The following is an 11,368-nucleotide window of genomic DNA, read 5'->3' as shown; positions in this document are numbered from 1 at the left end:
TCTAAGTATGCAACTTTGTTAAAATCTTTGTTAGATTTATCATTTTTTATGTTTTTAGCCATTTTCAAGTTAACATAGGATTAAGCTATTACAATTATGTTTTTAGCCAAAAAAACTTGGAAAGATTGAAACAAATAAATATTTGAGAGCACGGAAGATAGCAGCGTGGCCCTCCCCTGCCGTTTAGAGACTCAAAATCCGACCTTCCCCTCGTAGGGAACCCTACTCAGGCCTCCATCACCATTATCACACATCGCTCCCGTTTGAGCCCAAACACCACCAAAAGCTTGTAATCTTTCACGTCATCATCGTCTAAATCGTACGTCTTGAAATATAGAGAAAAACAGAAGTTATTAATATCATTGGGTATTTTGTAAATATAGTTGTAACTCTCCCATGTGATAGCCTTATTATTATTCCCACAATAATGCATAACTATGGAGTTTATGATCGTTCATAACGAATCATGAATTTTCTTATTCATCAAATATGCAAAATGAATAAAGAAAATAAACATTTATTCATTTAACCGAAAATTATGAATCTGTCAATACAAAAATATATCGTTACTCATATCGTAAAGCAACATAGAGTATATAAAACAACAGACTGGTTGTACCGTTGCAATTGCGGTTGCGGTTGCGGTAATAACGTTTTCAGAATATTTGATAGCGATTATAGGCGGTTGGTATTGATTGGTTGATAAGTGACTGTTGGTAATGATTGCGGTTGGGTGCGATTAAAAGTAAATGGTTGTGTATGATTGCGGTTGCAGTTTGATATAAATTACCAAAAAGAACATGATTTCAAGATTGAAAACTTGTATGAAATCGTTCCGTATATATTGAATGTGGTTTTTATATAATTCAGAGGGTGGTGATACTAAAGTAGATAACTTTGATTGTAGAGTAGAGAAGTAGAGAACGTTTTTTAAAAATAACCCAAAATTCCCCTGATTTTTGGAATAGAGGCGAAAGTCGATTCGAGCAATGATGCTTTTGTTGCCTCCTTTTGTGTCAAAGTTTTTAAGAGGAAAAAAATCGGTCTCAAAGCTTTTAAAGGGAAAAAATCGGTAGAATATAAAATTCAAAATTAAAAAAAAAAAGAAAAAAAAGGTTTTGTCGTTATCTTGGTGTTTTGGTGTATATATTCTAATTGTCACTTTTCGTTGTGGTTTTGCGTTTCAAAAGGAGATCAATGGTCAATCTTCGTTGTGGATTTGTATTTCAAAAGGTGATCAACGAATGTGGTGATGATTTCAGAGAGAGTAGCAATTCAAAATATGAAATTAATATTAAAAAAATATATAAAATGGTTATGATATCTACTAAAACTTAAAATAATCTTAATTTTTTTTATATAAAATTTGTGTTCATATTATAAATTTTAATATCGAACGCATTACAAAACAGTATGTGATTTAATTATAAAGAGTTTTTAAATTTATGGTAGCCTTCATAGTAAGAATATAAAATTTAATTTGTCACTAATTTTTTGATTAATATAATTCAAAATTAGAGAGAGCAAACGGTCATAAAGATATACGGTCACTTTTGCCTTGAGATCAGCGGCGATTAGCGAGAGATCGGAACAACAGGAGAGAGCGAAGACTATAAAGAAGATACCGAAGACGCTGCTGAGAAAAGCTTGCCTCATTCAGTAGCTGTTTCAGAGGTTTTTCTAGAGAGAGAAGATTCCGATTCAACTTTTAGAGAGGGAAATTCCGATTCTCTTTTCTTCGTTGTTTCTTCACTTCTTCCCAGGTCTCCGATCTTCATCTTCTGCTCTTTTTTTTTGTGGGTAAATTCATCTCATCATCTTCTGCTCTGTTTACTTGTTTGGGTAATTCTGAGATTAACGACGGCAAAACCGTTCCATTTGGTCTCCGATCTGTTACCCCTCGTCGCCTGACTCACGCTGAGTCAGGGTTCCGCTACCCGGTATTTTTCGAATGAATTAGAGGGGAAGATGAGATCTTCTGGGAAGGACTTATCATGGTAATCTTTTTAATCTCAAGATTTTCGTTGTCTTCTTAAAGATTGCTTCTTTTGATTTTTTGGTTTCTTCTAAAGGTTTACGGAGTGATTCTTTGGATTCTGTCGGGTGAAGGAAAAGGTTTCATTCTGATTTGTCATTTGTTGGTGGTGATCCTTTTATAGGATCTCTATTTCGACGTCTATCCATTGATGGACTTCTTGTTGAACTTATTACTGGAGAATGAGAAAAGTGCGATTCTTTTTGTTAGTCGTCTCATCAGATTTGATCTTTTAGGGAAAATGGAAAAAGAAGAAGGAGAAGAAGTGAAAACTCAGGTTCTTGAGTCTGTTTACATGACGATGATATTGGTGATGAAAACATGGTTGCCAATGAGAGTGGGTCCTATAATAGTTATGCATATGGGATACGGTTGGTTTTTCTCAAAGGAAAGGTTGCTCCTTTAGGTGTTATGAAAATTAAAAAATATTTCCCAATAGTTCAGGGAAACATTTGAGGGTTACAGAATTTCAGAGTTTTCTTACATGAAGATTGAATTGATTCTTTTTGGTTCATTTGGTAGCAGTACATTGAGATTTGCTTAGTGTCTATATGATTCTAGATACTTTAATTTCTATTTTTAGTTTCTCCTTACCTGCCTTAGATAGTATTTCATAATGAGGTCTTGTAAGCTTATATTACTTAATTGTTGATCGTTCCACTACCTGAATCAATCCAAGCATTATAAGCTCGATGGAGTTGATGATGCTGAGGAATATTTTTGCTACCAGAAGAGCAATGGATATAGTCAGTATCAGTGAAAAAGAACAGATAAGCCTTCCATCTCGTCTTTTTTAAGAATAACATGCTTTCTGCTGTAAATGTCTTGTTGATTATTCAGGCAATTCCTTCCAGGGAGAAAGTTTTAAAGTTGTTGCTGCAATCCTGCCTCTAGGTAATGTTGAATTTGCAAAAGGACCAGAGGTGGACTCTTTGGTTTTGAAGGATAAGAAATCAAGATACAAATATAATGTGACGGCTGACCTCCTTAAGTAAGTGCTGCTTATTTGTTTATCTTGAATCCTGTTTATTTCTTTACTGTAACCCCCTTCTCTATGAATTATTGCTGCTATTAATAGGTGTGATGCAAAGAGATTGGAAGATGCTTTAATAAAACGTGTAATGGTAACACCAGAAGCGGTGATCACGAGGACCCTTGATCCTAATTCAGCAGCAGGTAGCAGGGATGCTGTAGCTAAAACAATCCATTTTCGATCGATTGATTGGTATGATAAGAAAATTTATTACATTTTAAGTGTGTAGATAACTGTGTTTCTATGTTTGTTTCTACATGCATTTTCTATGGAAGACATTAGAGTCTTAGATTACGTCATCAGTTGTGATGTACATATTAGAATAAAATAGCTAACACATCAGCTCAATGGGGCAAGATCCGAACTCCATAAGGATAATTGGAGTTCTTGATATCTATGATTTTGGAAGTTTTAAGATCAACATATAATTTTGTAGCTTGCAGAATTATTATCCGGATTGTAATTTGTACCCTAATTTTGAGCTGTGTTATATCAATTTGATCAATGAAAAGCTGCAACAACATTTCAACCAGGTCAGTTGGCTTCATACCATGTTGCTTTTTAGTTTATATTGTCGCACTACTTGGTATTGACATATAATTATCGTATTTAACGTGGAACAAGAAGAATATACCAAAAAAACAAATCAACAGGAGTTACATAGAATTTGCTGATAATAAGGATGTATTAGATCTCATTGAAAAGTAGGTCGTTGTCTTCTTCTCTCATTTTATTCAGAATGCAGTTGTGCTACTGTTGTTAGGCTCATTTTGTGCATATGTTTATGTCTAAAGCAAGTTGAGGAGTCATTGCTCTTGTAGATGAAACCATGGTATATGCAGCTGGAACTTACTGCAGAGTTTTATGCTTTTGTTCTACCTTTATGCATTAGATGTCTATTGCATTTCTATCTCCTGAACCAGTTTGATCCAAGCTAAGCTAAACAAACTGGTTCAGAAAATAGAAATGCAATAGACATCTAATGCATAAAGGTAGAACAAAAGCATAAAACTCTGCAGTACGTTCCAGCTGCATATACCATGGTTTCATCTACAAGAGCAATGACTCCTCCACTTGCTTTAGACATAAACATATGCACAAAATGAGTCTAACAACTGTATTTTGAATAAAATAAGAGAAGAAGACAGCGACCTACTTTTCAGTGAGATCCAATACATCCTTGTTATCAGCAAATTCTATGTAACTCCTGTTGATTTGTTCTTTGGTATATTCTTTTTGCTCCACGTTAAATACGATAATTATATGTCAAATTCAAGTAACCCGAGAATATACATTAAAAAGCAACATAGTATGAGGCCAACTGACCTGGTTGAAATGCTGCTGTAGTTTTTCATTGATGAAATTGATACAACACAGCTCAAAACTGGGGTACAAATTACAATCCGGACAATAATTCTGCAAGTTACAAAATTACATGTTGATCTTAAAGCTTCCAAAATCATAGATATCAAGAACTCCAATTACCCTTAGGGAGTTCGGATCTTGCCCGATTGAGCTGATGTGTTAGATATTACATCACAACTGTTGATGTAGTCTAAGACTCTAATGTCTTCCATAGAAAATGCATGTAGAAACAAATATAGAAACACAGAGTAATCTACACACTAAAAATATAATAAATTTTCTTCGCATACCAATCAATGGACCGAGAATGGATTGTTTTAGCTAAGGCACCCTGCTACCTGCTGCAGAATCAGGATCAAGGGTCCTCGTGATCACCGCTTATGGTGTTACCATTACACGTTTTATTAAAGCATCTTCCAAGCTCTTTGCATCACATCTTCTAAACATATTGTGAAAAGCATATAGCATCAAATATAAATCTGATCCAAACTAAGATAAAAAAACTGGTTCAGAAAATAGAACAGCAATGGACAACTAATGCATAAAGGCAGAACAAAAGCATAAAACTCTGCAGTAAGCTCCAGCACCATATACCAAGCTTCAAATAAAAGGCAATGATCCTGATTCTGCATACTATGTTGCTTGTTAATGTAGATTCTCGGGTTACTTGATATTGACATATAATTATCGTATTTAACGTGGAACAAGAAGAATATACCAAAGAACAAATCAACAGAAGTTACATAGAATTTGCTGATAACAAGGATGTATTGGATCTCATTGAAAAGCAGGTCGCTGTCTTCTTCTCTCATTTTATTCAGAATGCAGTTGTGCTACTGTTGGTAGGCTCATTTTCTGCATATGTTTATGTCTAAAGCAAGTTGAGGAGTCATTGCTCTTGTAGATGAAACCATGGTATATGCAGCTGGAACTTACTGCAGAGTTTTATGCTTTTGTTCTATCTTAGATGTCCATTGTATTTCTATTTTCTGAACCAGTTTGTCTAGCTTAGCTTGGATCAGATTTATAATTGATATTAAATTCTTTTCGCTGTATGTTTCTGATGTCAACACATGAAACATTTGCTCCTAAGTTGTATCAAACATTAACAAACAACAAGCGGTGTAGGAAGCCAAAGCAATCTTGAACCAGTTTCACGATATCACCATACGCTGGAGAGGTAAGTATCCTTCGAATACTGTTTAGATTATACATTATGTTTTGCAGAATTATTGTCCGGATTGTAACTTGTACCCCAGTTTTGAGCTGTGTCGTATCAATTTCATCAATGAAAAGCTGCAACAACATTTCAACCATGTCAGTTTGCTTCATATTATGTTGCTTTTTAATGTATATTGTCGCAGCGGTGTAGCAAGCCAAAGCAATCTTGAACCAGTTTCACGATATCACCTTACGCTTGAGAGGTAAGTATCCTTCAAAATACTGTTAGATTATACATTATGTTTTGAACGGACTGATGTGTGGTCTATTAATAAAAAAATGCGAATACTTAGTTTGGAAGTTTGTTGACAAAAAGGAGTTTTTTTTTTCCTGGTAATAAAAGTGTTTTAAGAGGATTTTGACAATATAGTTGGTCAGTTTATATACTTCGTGTTAACATCATCTCCTTCCTTCAAAAATAGGTTGCTTATCGGGCTGACCCGTTTCTTCACAAGAACAAAGATTCTGTGGTGGCAGAACATCAGATCCCCTTGAAAGCTTCTAGTTGTCCTTTCTTAGCTGGTTTATTTCCTTGCCTTCCTGAAGAAACATCAAATAAAACCAAATTTTCTTCCATTGGGTCATGCTTTAAGAAACATCAAAGATTATGCTCCGCTTGAGAGCCTTGCATTTCCAAACTACAGTTCCATCTATATGCCAGCTTGAACCAGTTTGTTTGGCATAGCTTTGTTCAGATCTATATCTGATATTAGTTACTTTTTGCAGTATGTTTCCGAAGTCAACACATGAAGCATTTGCTCAAAAGTTGTATCAAACATTAAAAAACCGCAAGCGGTATAGCAAGCCAATGCATTTGCTCAGAAGCTGTATCAAATATTCGAAAACAGCAAGCCGAAGCATTGCATAAGAAGGGTTATGAAGTAAGTCATTCTCCTCTTATTTACCCTCTCATCTGTTTAGGCATTGCATAAGCTTCGTTATACAACACGAATAAGTATGAATATAATCAAAATGAATGTCTGCAAGAGGAACAAACACTAAAAGGGAAGAGGGCAACCATAGGAAAGAAAAAAGATAGAGAGTTTCAGCATGGGATGAGTTGAATCATATTAGGCAAGCTGTTGGTTTCCTGTTAAATTCTATGTCGATCATTCTCCTCCTCTTAAATTTTGGTCTGACTTTAGTTTGTTTCTTTTACTCTCTTTTTTCACTCAGGTCATTCATCGAAACTGAAAAAAGACATTAGATGAAATAACAAGAGAACTCTGCCGGGTATCCTCCTCTTTCTTTTCTCGACTCGGTTTAAGTTCTACGTCAAAACCAGGCTACATTAAAAATGACACTGAGTTTCATTGTTTCGTTTAGGTGCTAAGTAAACAGCAGCTATACAGAATCAGCACGATGTACTGGGACGATAAATATGGCACCCATAACATCTCATCAGATGTAAGCTCTAGTCCTAACTAAAAGAAAAGGACAGTTTTTTCCTACCTGTGGGTCATAATCTCTCTTCCGGTTTTGTCTGAAGTTTTAAACTGTTTTGTCTGATCTTCGAAAGCCATAGGGATTACCAGCATAAGAGTGATGATGACAGAAGACTCCGACAATGCCATCAGCAGTTCTTTTCTCTTGGACTTTGGACAACGACTCGAGGTACTTCCTTTCTCCCGCTGATAGTTTCCGTTTTACGCCTTTGTGTTTCTTCTCTATTCCCGTTCGTTTTTTCTCAACGCCCAAAAATGCAGCAGCCCCAAACAAAACCACATAAAGATTCCAATATCATTTGTCACATAAAAAATTATATTTTAAAAATTGTGTAACATTTAAAATTCTCTAGTATTTTCTAAGCTGGAAAAAAACTAACACTTTTCCTTAATAAATGTTTTCTACTTTTAAATTTGATTAAATTTTATAGAAAAAAATCCAAAAAAAAAACACTGAACTTTACAATTTTGACAAAAAAACACTAAACTTTATTTTTTGACAAATAAACATTAAACTTTTTAAACAAATCTAAAAAATACTGAACTTTTTAAATGATAAAAAAATACATAAACTTTTTTGCGATTATCAAAAAAATACTTAACTTTTTTAATGATCTAAAAAAAATATATGAACTTTTTTCGATTGTAAAAAAAAAACTAAGTAAAATAATCTGATGTATTTGCATCTTATTGTGTCACGTCGTTCATTTTGTTTATTTTGACAATCGTAGAAGAATTAAGTATTTATTTTGTCGAACTTAAAAAGTTTAATGTTTCTTTGATAAAATAAAAAGTTCAGTGTTTTTTTGTCAAAATTTGAAAGTTCAGTGTTTTTTTTTTTGGATTTTCTCAATTTTATATTTGATTATTTTTACATTCCAATATTTTATGTGTGTAAAATATCGTGATATAACGGTATTTATTATCTATTTTTTTCCAATGAGTTTAAGATTCGATTTCTAGAATTAGAGTAAAAAAAATTAAACAAGATTCTATGTCTTATTTTTATTTTATTTATTATTTTAACACATACACTTATTGATATGTTATTTTATTTCACGCTATTTGCATAAATAAATTTAGGGAGTTTTTAAAATTACATACCTATCATAGAATATTTTAGAGATTGTATCATGATTTGCTTATAATGTATTCAAATTAGTTGTTATTGTAATCAACACATGTCGCTTTCAACAAAAAAAAATTAAAAATTTTAACAAAAAAAAAATCAATACATGTCGAAAAAGTTCCAAGTGTTTAACTTTTAGGCTTTGACTAAAAGGGGGTTTTTCGGTTTTTAGAAATTAAAAAATCAAAAAAATCCTCGGCCAAGATTTTTTATATTTCACTTTTTCTAAAACTGGATAAGTCACTTTTTTAGGAAAATCATTTTTTTTAGGAAAGTCACCTAAAAGTCAAAAACCAATCTTTTATAGATTTTAACTATTTGTTACTAGACTTTTTCATTTTTATTAAAAATAATTGTATAAATTATTCTAAAGATAAAAATACCCAATCATTTTAAAAATAATTTCAAATTATATCTATATAAAGACAATATTCTTACTATTTTTATCATAACTCATATTTGAAACAGGTTTTATAAAAACAATGAGGTATGTAATTCAAATTTTATTGTTCAAAATATATATTGTAGTCATGTTATATCTATAGTTATATATACATATATATGTATATACACGTATATAAATACATGTAGATATACATATTAATGTTGAATATATATATATATATATATTTAAATAATATAAATATAGTGTATATATATACTTATACATGTGTACGAATGTGTGAATAAATATATACTTTTAAATAGTATAAATATATTGTATATATATATATACTTACACATAGATATATGAATATGTGAATATATATATATATATATATAATGTGTATATATATGTGTATGTATATATATACATACTAAATATATATATACTATATTTGTTCTATTAAATATATATTAATATAAATACATATATATACATTATATTTATATTATTTATATACGAAATGAAAAACTTGTCTTTTTGCAATGCAAACATGTTGAATTAATTCAAAGGGACAATTGTCATATGTTAGAGAGGTATATATTCTATAAATATATATTTATTATAGTATAATAAACTTTTTGTATTGTTGATTGGTTTATGTGATAATGTTTTTTTAAAGTGACGATACAATGGAACGATAGATTGGTCAACATTTTTCTTGAATTATATGAGAAAGAGTTGGATCGCACTGGATGGAGTAATCAAAATCTTAAAAAATAAAGTAAGATGAGAATAATCGAGACCTTTTGAGAGTTCACGAGCTATAATTTTAGATTGAAAAAATTTAAAAATAAATATTATTCAATTAAAAAACAATACATATTTATATCATTCTAATCACCATATATATTGTCATATTTAAAATTTATACGCTACAAAAATATTTATCTAACATTTTATATATTTTTGTATAGAAAATACCGGATGTTATAAAACTATGAGCACATCCTACCGATATCGATATATTAGATCGAATATTTACAAATAAACACATTGGTGTCGATGATGGATATCATCCGGAAGTAGGGGTGGATCAACATGTCGAATCACAAAACCCATGCGAAAATCTGCCAGAGACAGAAGACCTCGACGATGATTTCGATGTGCCACTAGATAATAAGTGAGACAATATATAATCACCTATATAAACCAAAGGTTCAAATGGTTATATGGTAAATCTTCACACTTTTCTTCGGCATCACGTAAACGTTAAACATCAAAAGTTTCGTTCCATGAAGCGGACAGAAATACATGAATGTTTACATGATGATAAATTAGAGCGTTCAATTAACTCATTGGTTACCTTACCCAGAATTATTTATAACTCGTCTTTATATTGGGAGGCAATAAATGTACTCCAAAGCAACGAGGCACATGCTCGTGTTTATTTGACTTTGCCAGATGACGAAGCTCAGGTTTCTTATCTAGAGTGCATGGCAGAAATCAAAACGGACGAATGTTTAGATTGATCGAGGAATTACTATATAAATAAAAGAAAAAATCTCAAAAAAACACTCAACTTTACAATTTTGATAGAAAAACTCCAAACTTTTGTTTTTATCAAATAAATATTAATTTTTAATTGAGTTTAAAAAATACTAGACTTTTAAATGATCTAAAAGATACATAAACTTTTATGTAATTGTAAAAAAGAATAATAAACTTTTTAAATGATTCAAAAAAATACATGAATTATATATAATTGTGAAAAAACAACTATAATAATTTGACGTGTTTGCATTTCGTTATGTCACTTAGCTCATTTGTTTATTTTGACAATCGTATAAGAGTTAAGTATTTTTTTTATAAATTTAAAAAATTTAATGTTTATTTGACAAAATCAAAAGTTTAGTATTTTTTATCAAAATTGAAAAGTTCAGTGTTTTTTCTTTTTCTAAATGAATTAAAAATCTTTTTTTTTTTGAGTTTTTTGCTATCAAATAAGTATTTTTTATCTTGATTTTATATTTTTGTTAGTTTATAACTTTTGTAATCGAACGTGTTTGATTTGTTATTTCTTTATTTGTGTTTTTAATGTTATCTAATTATTATCATTTCAACTATATTTATTACATGTTTAAAATTAGATCATACGTTATTAATTTAATATACCTTTTTATATTAATTGGATGTAGATGTGTATAGAATAATTGAAAATGATGAAGAAGATGATGCTATAATCTTTTTTGAAGAGTAATACATGAATCCTTTTTCGGAGACGCAAAGACAATTGATGAATCTAGATTAAAAAAAATGTGGACGACAATATGTGTATGAATTAATTCACGGCATGAAGAACAATGCTACAACATGATCAAGAACAATGCTAAAATTGATGAATTAATCCACCGGTCTTCATATCATTATGTCAAAATTTAGAGAGCGACTATGACTTGAAGAGAACCGATAATATCAGCATCGAAGAAAGTGTGGCCCTTTTTTCTTAATATTTGCGCTCAAAATATAAAGCAAAGGTATGCTTGAAAGGTATTTGGTCATGCACAAGAGACCGTGAGTCAAAAATTTCATTAAGTTTTAGATGCTCTCGAGCGTATGGTCGTTAATTTACTTAAGTCTAAACCAAATGAATTTACACAACCTCATCTGAAATTGCAATCAGATAGAAGATTTTGGTTGTATTTTAGAGGTTTCGTCGGTGCATTATATGGTACTCCTATCTCTGTTACTGTTG

At 31.2% G+C, this 11,368-nt stretch overlaps 1 long non-coding RNA gene across 6 annotated transcripts; it reads left to right on the top strand.

The window, feature by feature from the left end:
* The first annotated feature begins 1,556 nt into the window (after positions 1-1,556).
* Positions 1,557-8,738, top strand: LOC104809266. Of its 6 annotated transcripts, XR_771123.1 has the most exons (10): positions 1,557-1,997; positions 2,715-3,026; positions 5,562-5,613; positions 5,798-5,857; positions 6,077-6,176; positions 6,381-6,535; positions 6,831-6,887; positions 6,981-7,061; positions 7,174-7,268; positions 8,697-8,738. It is a non-coding gene; the product is annotated as an uncharacterized LOC104809266 (long non-coding RNA). The 6 variants fall into 6 exon arrangements; XR_771124.1 differs by lacking the exon at positions 8,697-8,738 and having other exon boundaries at positions 2,876-3,026; positions 7,174-7,439; XR_771121.1 differs by lacking the exon at positions 8,697-8,738 and having other exon boundaries at positions 7,174-7,439.
* The last annotated feature ends 2,630 nt before the right edge of the window (positions 8,739-11,368 follow it).

The sequence above is a fragment of the Tarenaya hassleriana genome, unplaced genomic scaffold, assembly GCF_000463585.1.
Source record: "Tarenaya hassleriana unplaced genomic scaffold, ASM46358v1 Cleome16, whole genome shotgun sequence".
NCBI lineage: Eukaryota > Viridiplantae > Streptophyta > Magnoliopsida > Brassicales > Cleomaceae > Tarenaya > Tarenaya hassleriana.
The sequence above is the reverse complement of the archived record's forward strand: the minus strand, read 5'-3'. Positions and strand labels throughout refer to the sequence as shown.